At 45.8% G+C, this 15546-nt stretch overlaps 1 long non-coding RNA gene across 4 annotated transcripts; it reads left to right on the forward strand.

The window, feature by feature from the left end:
* Positions 1–99: 99 nt before the first annotated feature.
* Positions 100–4940, forward strand: LOC119365158. Of its 4 annotated transcripts, none has more exons than XR_005175348.1 (5): positions 102–657; positions 750–1023; positions 1463–1632; positions 2186–4188; positions 4312–4940. It is a non-coding gene; the product is annotated as an uncharacterized LOC119365158 (long non-coding RNA). The 4 variants fall into 4 exon arrangements; XR_005175349.1 differs by having other exon boundaries at positions 760–1023; XR_005175347.1 differs by having other exon boundaries at positions 100–1023; positions 2084–4188.
* The last annotated feature ends 10606 nt before the right edge of the window (positions 4941–15546 follow it).

Below are 15546 nucleotides of genomic sequence, written 5' to 3' on the forward strand. Positions count from 1 at the left end.
GGCTGGACTATTGTGTTACCGGTAACAGAATACCCTCGGTGCCTGTAAGGACGCGATGCGCTGAATACAGGCCCCAACCCGCTTCCTACCACCGGAGGCAGCCGTCGCGGGCGAGCGAGGGACGGCGGCAGCCGGAGCGAGGGAGCCCGCGGCGCCGTGACGGGTCGCTCCTCCGACCCACGCGCGGCCGCCGGCCGGCCGTCCGCACGCCTCCCCGCCGAGCCTCCTCTTGTCCCGGACCCCTTGTCCCGGACGATTCCCGCAACTCGATCCCACCACCCCGAGCGTGCCGCCGCGTGCCGCCGTCCCCAGCCCACCCGCAGCGCGCCGCCCACGCAGGCGCGCGTCGCTATTCCCATCCCTATCTCCGCGCACCGCCACCCCTAGCCGGACCCGACCCAATCACATCGCCATGGAGTGGTGTCTCCATCTCCCGACGACGGAGCAGCACCTCCCCGACAGCGCGCCTACCACCGACGATGAGGAACTCTGCCCCAAGCCTCCTCCCCCCTCCTCACGTCCGGATGGGCAAGATCCAGCTGGCGCTGAAGCCTATCCCACCGGCGCAGCTCCCCGTCGCCATTGCGCTGCTCCTTCCCCGCGTGTCTCCAGTTCCCCTCGCTGCTCGGATTGGTGTGCCGTGGTGCCGCCACCCAGGTCAATTTCATTCCTTCAGCCCTGCATCTCCTTGATGGCTCGTTGGATCACTTCTACATAATCAGTTCTTTGACATGTGTGTTGCACGGAAGGTGTTTGCAGTAATGCTTGAGCACAACACCAGCCGTCGCCGCGGTCACTTCGTCCCTGAACTGCCATGCGCCGCCTGCGGCCTCGCTTCTTCCCCTGTCTTCTGCCCGGGCGAACCCCTTTTTCTCCTCCCAGGCACAGCTGCAACCTCCTTCTCAGTCCAAATTGAGCGCTGTTTGTCGTACAAGTTGAATCCCGGCTACAGTCTTCGCCAAAGAAGCCATCATCCCTGTTCTGAACTACCAACAGCCTCTGCTAATGTGCACAAAATTCAAGGTTTGCCCGATGTTTGCTCTGTTTCTGAATTCGAGTATGATTAGGTAGTGTCATTCGTTCCCCATTACTTCTCTGAATCTAAAGAATTGATCTAGTTTCAGGTGGATGTTATGGTTATCAGTGAAATGTGAATTGCTAGGAATGTGCAGCATGATCTAGGATAAAATGTTTATATGCTATTGTTGTGCTGATTGTAAATTACCAACAAAAACATTTTTTATTCCCTGGATGAAGAACATTTTGTTCCCTGAGTGGAAAGAATTTTTGTTCCCATGAGATGTACTACTGTTGGTAAATGAGTCGAGAACTGTTTGTTACTCTGCGTAGAAATGTTTATCACATAGCCAGTAATTAAAAGAAAGTTCAGTTTTTATATTGTTAAGTTAAGTTTCTAAATTTTAGTTAACTTCAATTAAGCTCACTTCTTGTTTATGTTCAGTTCAATAACACAAAAAATGGAAGGTCAGATATGGCACCAAGATAAGTTAGAAAAAATGGTTTCAACATAATGCAATTTGGAGGAACGACAGCGCCCAGGCCATTCACAGCTGCCACCCTAGTCTGTTCACCACCGCCAACCGAGGCCGTTCAATGACGCTCCGGGCAAAGGTTCGTTTGCCCATTGATTCATTCAAAAAATAAAAAAGCTGGGAAGCTCACGGGGACACTCTATAAAAAGTGTTCAATATAGAAGTTTAAATAATTTTTTTCTGCTACTGAAACCAATTATTTGACAGGGAGTTCAAACTTTCTTTACATGAAAGTGCACATCCTATTTCCCACTCTTTTCTATTTTTGGTCCCACAAACATTTCAAATAAAATGTTTCATCGAGAAGTTCACACACTTCCAACTCAAACATTCAGGCGTTCTTTTCCGTAAAGTTCATATTTTTTTAAACCACCACATTTGGGGTATTCTTCAGTTAAATTTTGTAAAAAGAAAAAACATACTAAACAACAAGGACAGTTCAACAAACAATACCTGTAGTAGGTCATCAGTATGCATCCATTAGAAAAAAAATCAAGTTATGATGTTAGTCTTGGCATTGATCTTTTCAGAATATCAAGTAAATAAGCAACTTCGACATGCCAATGGGACCTTTTTAGTAAGTGCTTTGACTACGACTGATGGTAGTTGGTATTTTGTGACGTTGCGCTCAGCGGCAGGAGGGCGAGGATCTCTTCATCTCGGCAGTACAACTGCACCCTCCGACGCCGTTCACGAGAAGAGCTACGTGCAGGCCACCCGTGCTCCACCCTGGATTTTTTCAATAATCAGGCCATCGTCGTCAGGGTTCCTGCCCCACGGCAGTCGTATTGGCTCATGCACCACTGTCATCGGTCCTTTTTCGGTTGGAGATAGGTAGCGCCCCTAGGAAGCCCCTTCTTCAGTGGTTCATTGGTCTGTCAAGTATGAAGGTGAGCTTCATAATAGAGTAGCTAGACCTATCTGCCTTCCATTTTACAAATTTTGCTGGGAGCTAGAAGTAACTATATGTAGAAAGTTGGCATCTCTGTTTACATAAACATGCATAACACGTGTGATGCTACATAATTCCTGGGTCCTCCTCCTGTTATGCACAAGCTCCAATTCGTCGAGATACTCTATGGAGGTACTCCATTTTATGTTTTCAATTCATCTTACAAAAAAGCAGAACAAACTATGTGTCATTTTTGTCATTCACGCAAGTTCAGGCATACCTTCTGCAAAAGTTCAAAAATCTGAAGAAACAAAGCTCAAACCAAGTTCAGAAACTGTTTTTGGATTAAATTAGTTGTTTTGGTTAATTATGTGGTATATGTGTGTATTGTGATTGTAATTGTGGCTTGGAGTTGAGAAAAAGATAACAAAAAGGTACATAAATGAACCCAAAAACATTCGGTAGTTTCTGGAAGCCCAAAGTTGTTCAACATGTTTTCTACCATCAGCTCGTTAAGAACCCCAGAAACGGTTCAATGTGTGTGTTAAAAAAAATAGCTGGCTATATAAAAAAAATTAGTAGCTAGGCAAAAAGAAGTTTGTATCAGTTCAGACTTGCCTGCACAGAAGGATAGAGGCCCTTGTCCCATACGTTCAGGTTTGCATCAATGCTCCAGCCAACTCCATTATCTACTCAGTAAATGCTCCACTGCTAAATCCATTTGAAGTTTTGTCAGGTTTGGTAACTCCTCTCCCTTTCCCTTTTCATGTAATGCATTTAGGACAAGTTCAAGTATAGGTAAAGAAGATTCTCACCACATAAATATTGATCTAGAGCTCTTCAGTTTGACAGTTTTTCAGTTCGTGTGGAGCTTGTCAGTTCGACAATTTTTCATTTTGTGTGGAGCTAGTCATTGTTTTAGGTTGCGTCTGGCTGTACCAAATGCTTGCACTTCTCTGAACTGAGAGTACGCTTGAGTTTCCTGTTCCTTCTAATCTTAATAGGTTATCTTGATAGGAGTCTAGTGTTATTTACTAAATTCTAGTCAGAGTAGTGTAATCAAAGGAATGTAGATAACTTGTGTCCAGGTATGACTTGTACAATTGCGTTGTTGTGCTACACACTTGTACTCACATATTATTATGCTGCGATACTAGTTCTGAACATTTTGTTATGTATGTCACATGAAGGTTTCTCCCCATTCTTCTCGTCTTCATACTATGCCTTTCATACCTTTTTATATAAAAAAGCTCAGTCTGAAACTACAGATTTGCCCAGAGCCTTGACCTAGGACATTCTGAATAAAACTTCAAAGAAGTCTGAAATGCACTTTAGTATATAAAGCCTTGTTCATCATTGTATTCTGATACTAGAATCTAGAGTAAGAAATCAAGTTTGTAATATGTAGGCACAAGAACATGACTCCCTACTTGAAATGAGTACTCTTTTGTTTCAGCTAATACTTCTTACTCTGAATTCCAAAAGTGGATGCACTTAAGTACAACTTAGTAGACTACTAGTTGTACATCAGTATGTAAGGACGATGTAATTACCACAACCTCAATGATTATAGTATTTGGGATGCTCATCATTTTTCACATCCATCTCTACTGAATTATGTTAGTCTTTTTCAGTTCATCTTTGAAATTTCGGTCCATTTTCTTTTTGCAGGATGCGTCAAATACTAAAATAAAAGGCAGCAGCTCAAATAGATGAATATTGGAAGTCCATTGCTATCTTGAGGTCTGTTACCCTTCAACTTATAAACATATATGCTCGGTTATTGTTGTGTAACATAAGAGTTACCGTGTACGTTCATGCTCCTTCACTTGTGTATATTCAGTTCAACATTTGGTGATTCTTCAGGTCCACATAGCCGGCATTTTCAGTTCATCTTGCAAGTGATGGGGCTCCCCTTCAGTTCATCCTGCAGGTGTTTTGGGCAGTACAAAATACATCACCATAGTTAGTACATCAAGGATGGCTTGGTAGTCGCTGGGATTCCCTGCAGTGGCCAAATCGCCTCCATCAGCTCCACCTCGCCGTAGCAATCAGTCCAGAGGAGGAGGTGTAGCTGGTCCACCCGGTCCACCCAATTTTTCTTTCAACATTTTCTTTGTGATGCATGCTCACTGATGGATCAATAACTATTTATTGATATGGAGATGGCCCCCTGTTTTTTTCTGGAAAAACAAGATGCCTTTGCATACTTCAAAGTTGCTGCTTGCTCCCACCAGTCAATTGCAAGTTCAGTGGGTGTCGTCGAGCATGTTCAGAAGTATGCCCTTTGTGCAAAAGTGTGAATTTTTTTTCAGTATTTTGTATATTTCATTTGGCAGAGGCTTCATGTGATCTTGTAGAGCTTTATAGATGTACTGTCATTACACTTTTAAGGCCCTATAGTTCATTATATCATACATGTGTGGCCATTCAGTATGTATTACAGGATCAGTTCTTGAAAAATAAGAACACATACATAGTTCGGTCAAAAAGAATGATCAGTTCGATAGTGCTCTCTCCTGCCTATTTTGGTTGATGTCGACAAATGGACAAACAGTTGTGTTACAAATGTTCTATTATTACTGGCATATAAGTACAAAAAAAGTTAAAAAACATGAAATTCAAAGAAGTTAAGTTCAAGTGGTAAAATAATAGATGTCTGGAACATCATCGCAAAACAAAGTTGAGTTCAAAAAAATGAAACACACAACATTTCCTTTTTGTTAAAAGTAGTATTATTCAGTTCAACGATATAAACCATGCAAGTTCGGCAACCTTCGTTCAAGTTGAGCACTTGTCACCGTCCAAGTCGATCACTAGGCGTCGTCCAAGTTGATGAGTCATATGGGGGCACATAGCAGCAGGACATCGAGCTTCGTGCAGGGCAGGTCCATCCTTGAAGCGTGGCTGCTCTGCCCGTACCCGCAAGACTTTTTGTCTTTCATTGCTCATAGAGTGTCCTGATTGTTTTCAGTGGTACTGGTTTCGCCCAGTTTTAAGCTTTGGGATGGTTGAAATTCTGTTGGAGCATCGGTTTGCTGCTTTGAGTTTTGTGTAATTTGGTGGTACACGTTGGTTTTACAATATTCAAGTGATTCCGAATAGAACTCATCATTATGCAACAAATTTGGTAGCAGTAAAGTCGAAGGAAAAAAGCAAATTAAAATGAAAAAAAAAGTTTACAACTAAATTTTTTTGTAAGTTCAACACGATGTCCCATATAAGTTTGGGCAAAAAGCACAAACAAAAAGAAACCCACGTAGAAATTTCAAATGGTAAAAGTTCAAGTCATAAAATGAGGTAAGTCTAGAACATCGTTGTAAAAAAATGTTTAGTTCAAAAAAAAAGAATCAAACAAAACATTTTCTTTAAAGAAAATATCATTTAGTTCGATGATATAAATCATGCAAGTACACGGGCGACGATACAGTAAATCGTTGAAAACTTACGAAGAAAATATTACCCAAAAAAGGAGAAAAGTCTAGTTAGTGAAAATACGCTTAATACAAACCCATGCAAACATCAATACAAATACCTCTTTTTCAGAACCATTCAAAATTATAGTACAAAAAATAGCTCGGTACAAACACACACATTTATCAGTACGAGTACTCTGTTTTTCATATGGGAAATAGCAGGATTCGTGTTTCCGTATTCAAAATTACTCTTAAACGGTTGCGAAGTAGAGAAAATGTTCAACATGACTAAGTTTCACATTTTTTATAGCTATCCAACGTATATTATTTGCTCCATTTCGACAAACTTTTAAAAAAATCGCGTTCGAAATCAAATTTGACCGTATTTGAATTCGAGTTTAAATCGTAAGAAATTAGAAAAACATTTCTATACAAAAAATTTGCGCATTTTCCATAGCTTTCCAACACCGTATCATTTGCGTCAATCCGACAAACCATTTGCAAAATATCTCGAAAATACGTTTCATCCAGAATTTCACTGTTTTTCAAATTACTTTTAAATCTTATAGAATTAGAAAAAACATTAGATATATGGAAGATGCAGATTTTCTCCAGCTTTGCATCGCCATCTTATTTGCTCAATTCCGACAAACCGTTTGAAAATTGAGTCCAAAATACGATTCACATTTTCGGTTTTGGAAAAAGTGATTTTTTTAAAACTGCTCTTAAACCATAACGATTTTGCAAAAACGTTCAATATACTTGAAATATAGTTGTCAAGAGCTTTCCAACGATATATTACATGCCTCGTTCCGACCAAAAAATTGCAAAAAAGTTTTGAACTAAAGAAAACGATCTGTTAAACAGAATTGAAAGCATCAGTTCAACTGCTCGAAAATTATCAGTACAACTGCCTGAAACTGTCAGTTCAAAAAGGTTAACAGAATAATATTCTGTTATGCGTAACAGAATAGCCCAGATGTATATATATATATATATATATATATATAGTTCAGCGAAGAAATGGTCTAACAACATTATGTCTGTAGGTATGCTGACTGGCTGTCCCGAAGAGGAGATGCCCGGATCCTCAGGCGATCTGCTGCAAGAGCTTTCGCAGCTGCACAAGCAAGTTCGGCAGGTTATGCACGGTGTCGCCAAAGCCTTGTGGCCTTCTGTCTCCCTGCCAGGAGGCATGGGGGAGCTTGTAGAGCTGCTTAAGGGAGCACCGCGGCGCTTCTGACTATGGAAGATCTCTGCTTGTCGACAAGGTGCGAGAGAAGCTTGGGCGATGGTAAAGACGCGGTACACCAAGCTTGATCCGAATCATATGGCCCGGGTCGGACCTGTATGGTCAGATGGGAATGAAATTCCCGATAGCCTGGTATATGACCAGGTAGAATTAGCCGCAAAATATTCCCAGCAGGACTGTAGACTAGACAACCTGTTGGAGGGCATAGAAGAAGAAATGTCCCTAACCAGATTGTAAATCATTTGTCATGGCGAACCTTTTCGCTTTGACCTCCCAACTCAACAGTCCAGAGTGTTTCCGAATACCCGCTCGGTTATAGAAACCGGGGTACGCGTGGAAACCAGGCGTAGGGGTCATAGTTGCTTGAACAGACAAGTACCCAACTAGTTATGTTATATTACATGGGTAGTAAGAAACATCTTCTAGAGAGAATAGTTCCGTTAAGGGTTCCTTTCCCTGGGTACGCATGCATTAATGTGCATGTCTGAACTACGGTTGAGAGCGCAGTATGTGAAAACATCTGGGGGTTTGTATTATGATAGGTAAAAGACATCTTTAGTTCACCGACCGAATATTCCCTTAAGAATGCTAGCTTTCGGCTTCACCCAGTCTGAGGTACACATCCGGAGGACCCGACAGTAACAATCGCAGAGGTGTTTCCCTTATGCCCTAGCCGAATTAATAGGAATGTAGGGCATAAACACAAGAGCCAGGCAACCAAGCTTGGCCAAAACTTAAGTCATATAGATGCATATAATGGCGAAGAAAAGGTGCATACGGAAGAAAGACACATATGCAATGGGCGCGAAGCTCGGGATATAATTGTATTTAAGCTTCTGTATAAGAAGCCCCCAGGTATAACAAGCGCACATACTTTAAAGTTGGTGCATCACGAGTGTGTAATTGAGTCACATTAGAGCTTTAGGGCTAAAAAATAGAAGGGAGAGTATATAAATTAAAAGTAAGTAAAAAGGAATAGAGTGAAGGAGACGAATAAAGAGTTCGGCGCTAGGTGTAGAATCTTCGGAGTCTGGCCGCGTTCCATGGGTTTGGCTCGAGTCGATTATCTGCTGCATCACGCATGCGGTACGCTCTTCCGGTGAGAACTTTATTAATGATGAAGGGACCCTCCCACTTGGGCTTGAGCTTGTCCTTTTTATTCTCCGACAGGCGCAGAATGAGTTTGCCAATATTATAAGTTTTGGCCTGTACTTCTCTGCTTTGATACCTGTGAGCCTGTTGTTGGTAGAATGCGGAACGGGTTTTTTGCGACATCGCGCTCCTCCTCCAAGGCATCTAAATTATCCTGCCGATCCAACTCGGCCTCTCTCTCTTCATACATGCGCACTCGAGGTGAGTCATGAATAATATCGTAGGCCAAGACAGCCTCTGCGCCGTACACCATGAAGAAGGGTGTATAACAAGTAGTGCGGTTCGGCGTGGTCCGCAGCCCCCAGAGTACGGAGTCGAGCTCCTCGACCCAATGCGTGTCTGATTCTTTTAAGGACCGCACTAGTCTGGGTTTAATGCCACCCATAATAAGACCATTGGCGCGTTCGACTTGACCGTTTGTTTGAGGGTGATAGACAGAGGCGTATTTGAGCTTAATGCCAAAGTTGGCGCACCAAGTTTTCACCTCATCGGCTGTGAAATTGGAGCCATTATCAGTGATGATGCTGTGGAGGATACCATAGCGGTGTACGACGCCCGATATAAAGTCTATCACTGGTCCGGATTCGGCCGTTTTAACAGGTTTGGCCTCTATCCATTTGGTGAATTTATCCACCATGACCAACAAATATTTTTTCTTATGGCTTCCCCTTTAAGTGGTCCGACCATATCTAGCCCCCAGGCCGCAAAAGGCCAGGTTATGGGGATTGTTTGGAGAGCGGTAGGCGGCATATGTCTTTGGTTGGTGAAAAGCTGACATCCGACACAATGTCGGACGAGGTCCTGTGCGTCTGCCCAGGCCATCGGCCAATAGAAACCTGTACGGAAGGCCTTGCTTTCAAGGGCCCGAGCTGCGGCGTGGTGACCGCCGAGTCCGGCATGAATTTCTGCCAAGAGCTCTCGCCCTTCCTCTTCGGAGATACATCTTTGAAGTACTCCGGTAGCGCTTCTCTTATAGAGTTCTCCCCCGTGGACTTTATAGGCTTTAGAGCACCGAACTATGCAGCGTGCCTCGTTTCGGTCCTCGGGGAGTTCTTGCCTATTAAGGTAGGCTAATAAGGGTTCGGTCCATGGGGCGATGAAAAGCCTTTCCAGAAAGATGTTAGGTGGGACTGGGTCGTGCTTAGCGCCAATGCGGGCGAGAAGATCCGCTGCTTGATTGTTTTCTCGAACCACGTGATGGAATTTGAGCCCCTTGAATCGAGGTGACATTTTGAGGACGACATTTCAATAGGTCACCATTTTCGGATCTTTAGGGTCGAAGTCTCCATTTATTTGAGATATTGTGAGGTTTGAATCCCCACGCACTTCCAAGCGTTTAATGCCCATGGAGACAGCCATCCGAAGACCATGCAACAGAGCCTCTTATTCGGCTGCATTGTTGGAGTCTGTATATAATATTTGGAGTACATATTGGACAGTATCTCCGGTGGGGGATGTTAGGACAACACCTGCTCCCAGACCTGCAATCATTTTAGAGCCGTCGAAGTGCATGATCCAATTGGAGTATGCGCCCTACTCTTTAGGGAGTTTGGCCTCTGTCCATTCAACGACGAAGTCGGCCAGTACTTGTGATTTAATGGCCCGCCGTGGTTTATATGTGATGTCAAATGGGAGGAGCTCGATGGCCCACTTAGCAATCCGGCCCATTGCACCACGGTTGTTTATTATGTCATTGAGTGGGACTTCGGAGGCCACCGTGATTGAGCACTCTTGAAAGTAGTGCCGTAGTTTTCGGGATGCCAGTAAGACCGCATATGCTATTTTTTGATAATGGGGGTACCGAGATTTGCATGGTGTGAGGACAGTGGATACGTAGTATACCGGCTTTTGAAGCGGGAACTTATGTCCGTCCTCCTCTCGTTCGACGACGAGCGCTGCGCTCACAACTTGGTGTGTTGCGGCTATGTATAGCAACATGGGTTCGCCTACGCTTGGTGTGGCCAGGATTGGGTTGCTCGCTAAAAGAGCTTTTATTTCTTCCAGTCCGGCCATCACTGCGTCCGTCCACTCGAAGTGTTTGGTGCGTCGAAGAAGGCGATAGAGTGGCAGTGCCTTTTCTCCCAATCTGGAGATAAAGCGGCTTAAGGCTGCCACACATCCAGTTAGTTTCTGGATTTGTTTAAGATCTGTTGGGGTAGCCAACTGTGACAAAGCTCAGATTTTGGCGGGGTTTGCTTCAATTCATCTATGGGAAATGATGAAGCCTAGCAGCTTTCCAGCGGGAACACCGAAAACACATTTTTCTGGATTGAGCTTGATGTCATATGTTCGGAGGTTGTCGAATGTGAGCCTCAGATCGTTTATTAAAGACTCGACGTGTCTGGTCTTAATGACCAAGTCATCCACATATGCTTCAACTATTTTGCTGATTTGTTTCTCCAGGCATGTTTGAATCATGCGTTGGTAGGTTTCCCGGTGTTTTTAAGCCCGAAAGGCATAGTGTTGAAGCAAAAAGGGCCGCATGGGGTGATGAATGCCATTGCGGCTTGATCCGACTCCACCATCTTGATTTGATGGTATCCGGAGTATGCGTCAAGGAAACACAGTGCATCATGTCCTGCGGTAGCATCGATGATCTGATCAATGCGGGGGAGAGGGAAGGGATCCTTCGGGCAGTCCTTGTTGAGGTCTTTAAAATCGACATACAGGCGCCAGGATTTGTCCTTCTTTGGTACCATCACCAGGTTTGCTAGACAATCTGGGTGTTTTATATCTCTGAAGAATCCGACTTCGAGTAGCTTGGCTAGCTCCTCTCCCATGGCTTGTCGTTTGGGTTCGGAAAAGCGTCTAAGTGTCTGCTTGAACGGTTTATATCCCTTCAATATGTTGAGGCTATGCTCAGCCAACCTGCGTGGGATTCCTCGCATGTCTGAGGGGTGCCAGGTGAAGATGTCCCAATTCTTGCGTAGAAACGTTCGCAATGCGGCGTCGATTGTGGGGTCCAGCTGTGCCCCGATGGATGCTGTCTTTGTGGAGTCCGTTGTATGGACTTGGAATTTGATTATTTCGTTCGGTGGTTTAAAGGAGGTGGACTTGGATCGTTTATCGAGTATCACATCGTCCCTGTCCACTGTGGAGCGTAATGCAATTAATTCTTTGGTTGCGAGGGCTTTGGACAATGCCTCAAGGGCCAGGGCAGCGGTTTTATTTTCGGCATGGAGTGCTATGTCCGGATCACTGGCAAGGGTGATGATTCCATTGGGCCCAAGCATCTTGAGCTTCATGTACCCATAATGTGGTATAGCTTGGAAGCTCGCGAATGCGTCTCGCCCCAAGAGGGCGTGGTATCCACTGCTGAAGGGACCACTTGGAATGTTATCTCCTCAGACCTGTAATTCTCCGGCGTGCCGAATACCACATCTAGTGTGATTTTTCCCGCACATCGTGCCTCCCGTCCGGGAATAATTCCTCGGAAGGTTGTGCTGCTTTGCTCAATGCGGCTTTTGTCTATTTCCATTTTGTTGAGGGTTTCCTCGTAAATGAGGTTTAATCCGCTGCCGCCGTCCATGAGCACTTTGGTAAGCCGAAAGCCGTCCACAATTGGACTAAGGACCAAAGCGGCTGGTGCCCAGACTATTCTGAATTGCGGTTCGTCACTAGCGTTGAAAGTTATGGCCGTGTCGCTCCAAGGGTTTATTGCTGCAATTTGACAGACTTCGGCAATGCTGCAGAGTGTTCGCTTACGCCTGTTATTCGAGGCAAAAGTCTCAAAGGCTGTCAACACTGTATTGTTGTTTTCTGCTGGATGATGCTCTGCGGGATTATTGATGAGGAGATCCTCGCCGCTCTTGGCCACCTGCCGAAGTATCCAACATGCTCTAAGGCTATGTGTTGGTACGGTGTCGGGTGTGGTGTGAATTTTGCATGGCCTATTGAGCCATCCCTCCAATACGGTTCCGCGCCCTGTAGTGGGCTTCGACTTTTTCATGATTGGGTCGGGTGACCGACGAGGGTACACCCTTTTTGTTCGGATGAGGGGTTTAGTGAGAGCCAGTGGGTCCCAAAAGGCTATCTGGGTTTTCCAGGCGCTTTCCATTGCGCAGTACTTCTGTACTATGGCCGCCAAGTCAGCGAAGTATGATATGCGATGGCGTTTTATGGCGTTAATAATTCCCTTGTCCATGCAATTTTTGCAAAAGAACGAGATTGCGTCTTCCTCGCGACATTCCTTAACCTTGTTCATTACAAGGAGGAATCTGTTCCAAAAGTGATGTACTATCTCTTGGGGTTGTTGTCTGATATGGGAAAGATCGCTTGTATCTGGGCGGGTGGGCGGAATTAAATCCGAATCCTGACCCGGTCTGAGACCCAGAGCTTGAAAGGCTTCCGAATTTAACAATCTGGCTTCCGGGATGTTACCCAAATTTTCGGACCCATAGTCCGGTTCTAAGTCCGGGACTTGAGGCATGTCTTCCCGCGAATGGATATTCGGCTCAGTGAGCTCGGTAATCCGGACATAGTCCATCCTCAGTATGGGAGGAGAGTTATCGCTTTGCTCCTCCACCACCGCTATCCGATGGGTGACCAGTGGGGAATTAATCTCCCTCTAATCAGGTTTAAGCCCAATCTGGTCATAGTTCGTAGCGACTCCCAGGGTGGCGATGCGATCTAAGAGCTCGTTCAAAGATAATAGCTCCGTCGGACTGCTCAGCAAAATCCGAGCTGACACAAAGACGATTCTTGATGACCCGATAGGTCATCGTGGGCTCAAAGGCCGAGCGGGAGGTCATGATGAAACCGCCCAGCCGGAGGGTTTGGCCCGAGGCCAAGGCTCCCCCGGAGATGATGTTGTCCTTGATAACAAGGCGAGCCATCAACCTTATCTTCAACGTCACAGTGGAACTCTCAATGAAAGCACCAATGTCTATGTCAAAACCGGCGGATCTTGGGTAGGGGGTCCCGAACTGTGTGTCTAAGGCTAATGCTAACATGAGGTGGGGGACATGATGTTTACCCAGGTTCGGGCCCTCTCTATGGAGGTATTATCCTACTTCCTGCTTGATTGATCTTGATGATATGAGTATTACAAGAGTTGATCTACCACGAGATCAAGGAGGCTAACCCTAGAAGCTAGCCTATGATTACGATTGTTGTTGTCCTACAGATTAAACCATCCGGTTTATATAGGCACCGGAGGGGGCTAGGGTTACATCAGGTCGGTTACAGAGAAGCGAATCTACATATCTAAATCGCCAAGCTTGCCTTCCACGCAAAGGAGAGTCCCACCCAGACATGGGACAAAGTCTTCTATCTTGTATCTTCATAGCCCAATAGTCCGGCCAATGTATATAGTCCGGCTGTCTGAGGACCCCCTAACCCAGGACTCCCTCAGCGTCGATCGTTGAGTTCAGCTCCGCGGACATCTTTCGGCACTCACCTTTAGGCAATGTGCTAAGCTCATTAAAAGCACTCTCCCTATCACGAAACTCTCAGCCAAACTATATCCGGTTTGGATTGAAAGCTGAGGGTGGTGAAATCCGCCTCCCACCCACCACCCACTTCCTAGCCACTGTCGAAGACTTAACCGACATGCTCGATTTTTACTCCGAAGACATTGACGGTATGGAAGACGATGCCGGAGATGAGCAGGCACAAAAACCACCGCCTACAGGGCGCTGGACAGCCACCTCTTCATATGACTAATACATGGTGGATACACCCAAGGAGAACAATGGCGACAATAAAAAGGATCCAGTCAAGGATAAGCCTCCTAAGAAACAGCCAAAGCACCGACGTCAGCGGCGGTGCTCTAGACCCCGCCATGGAAAAGAGAAAAAAGTACTCCGGATGCTGCCGAAGACAATGAAGACCCCATTGAGCCAACTTCCGAACAGGATGAATGGGAGGATGGGCGAGTCAGCCCTAATGAACATGCCATTAACGAAGATTTGGAGGATAGCAATTATCTTCCATCCTCCAAGGACGAGGTGAGCCTCAGCAACAAAGATTTTGTCGTGCCTGAGGAGCCCGTCGACCAGGAGCACTTTAAGCATCGGCTCATAGCCACTGCAAGGAGCCTGAAAAAGAAGCAGCAACAGCTTCAAGCTGATCAAGATCTACTCAATGACAGATGGACTAATGTCCTGGCAGCTGAGGACTACGGCCTCGAGCGCCCAACCAAAAGTTACCCGAAGCGCAAATTGCTACCTCAATTCGATGACGAGGCGCTAGAGCCCGTCCTACCAGCACATAACGCGGCTGACCGACCACCACGTGGCCGGGACAAAGCGGCAACTCAAGCTGAACACCAGCCCGCACTACCTTGCCGCAAAAACAGAGACACAATAGCTCAGGAATATACCTATGACCTGCGGCATAACCTACAAAACAGAGCGGGTCAGACCAGATCGATCTACAGATCGCGGGGGCGTGCCCCGATGCGCGACAACGGCCATCTGGCCGGGCGCGACAAATATAACCATGACCGGGCTGAATACCATAGACTAACTCCATTCGAGCTACATCGGACATGGCCTGACATAGAGGCGCCGCACACCCCCTCTGCTTCATTGATGAAGTAATGGGACATGAATTCCCAGAAGGTTTTAAACCCGTGAACATGGAATCATATGATGGGACAACGGACCCCGCGGTATGGATTGAGGATTTTGTCCTCCATATTCATATGGCCCGCGGTGATGACCTTCACGCCATCAAATACCTCCCTCTAAAACTCAAGGGACCTGCTCGGCACTGGTTGAATAGTTTGCCAGAAAACTCCATTGGCAACTGGGAGGACCTGGAAGACACCTTCCTCGACAACTTCCAGGGTACATACGTCCGACCTCCGGATGCCAATGACTTAAGTCACATAGTTCAACAGCCCGGAGAATCAGCTAGGAAATTCTGGACTATATTTCTAACTAAAAAGAACCAGGTCATCAACTATCTGGATGCCGAAGCCCTAGCGGCCTTTAAACATAGCATCCGCGATGAATGGCTTGCCCGACACCTCGGCCAAGAAAATCCGAAGTCTACGGCAGCCCTCACGACGCTTATGACCCGCTTCTATGCGGGCGAGGATAGCTGGCTAGCCCGTAGCAATAACAATGCAAGCGAACCTGGCACTTTTGAAGCCAGAAATAGCAACGGCAAGCCCCGACGCAACAGACACAAGCGTCGAAGCAACTGTGACAACACCAAGGACACGGCAGTCAATGCCAAATTCAGTGGCTCTAAGTCTGGTCAGCGGAAGAAGCCATATAAGAGAAACAATCCGGGCCCGTCCAACTTGGACCGCATACTCGACCGTCCATGTCA

This window comes from Triticum dicoccoides, chromosome 2B (assembly GCF_002162155.2).
Source record: "Triticum dicoccoides isolate Atlit2015 ecotype Zavitan chromosome 2B, WEW_v2.0, whole genome shotgun sequence".
Classification (NCBI taxonomy): domain Eukaryota; kingdom Viridiplantae; phylum Streptophyta; class Magnoliopsida; order Poales; family Poaceae; genus Triticum; species Triticum dicoccoides.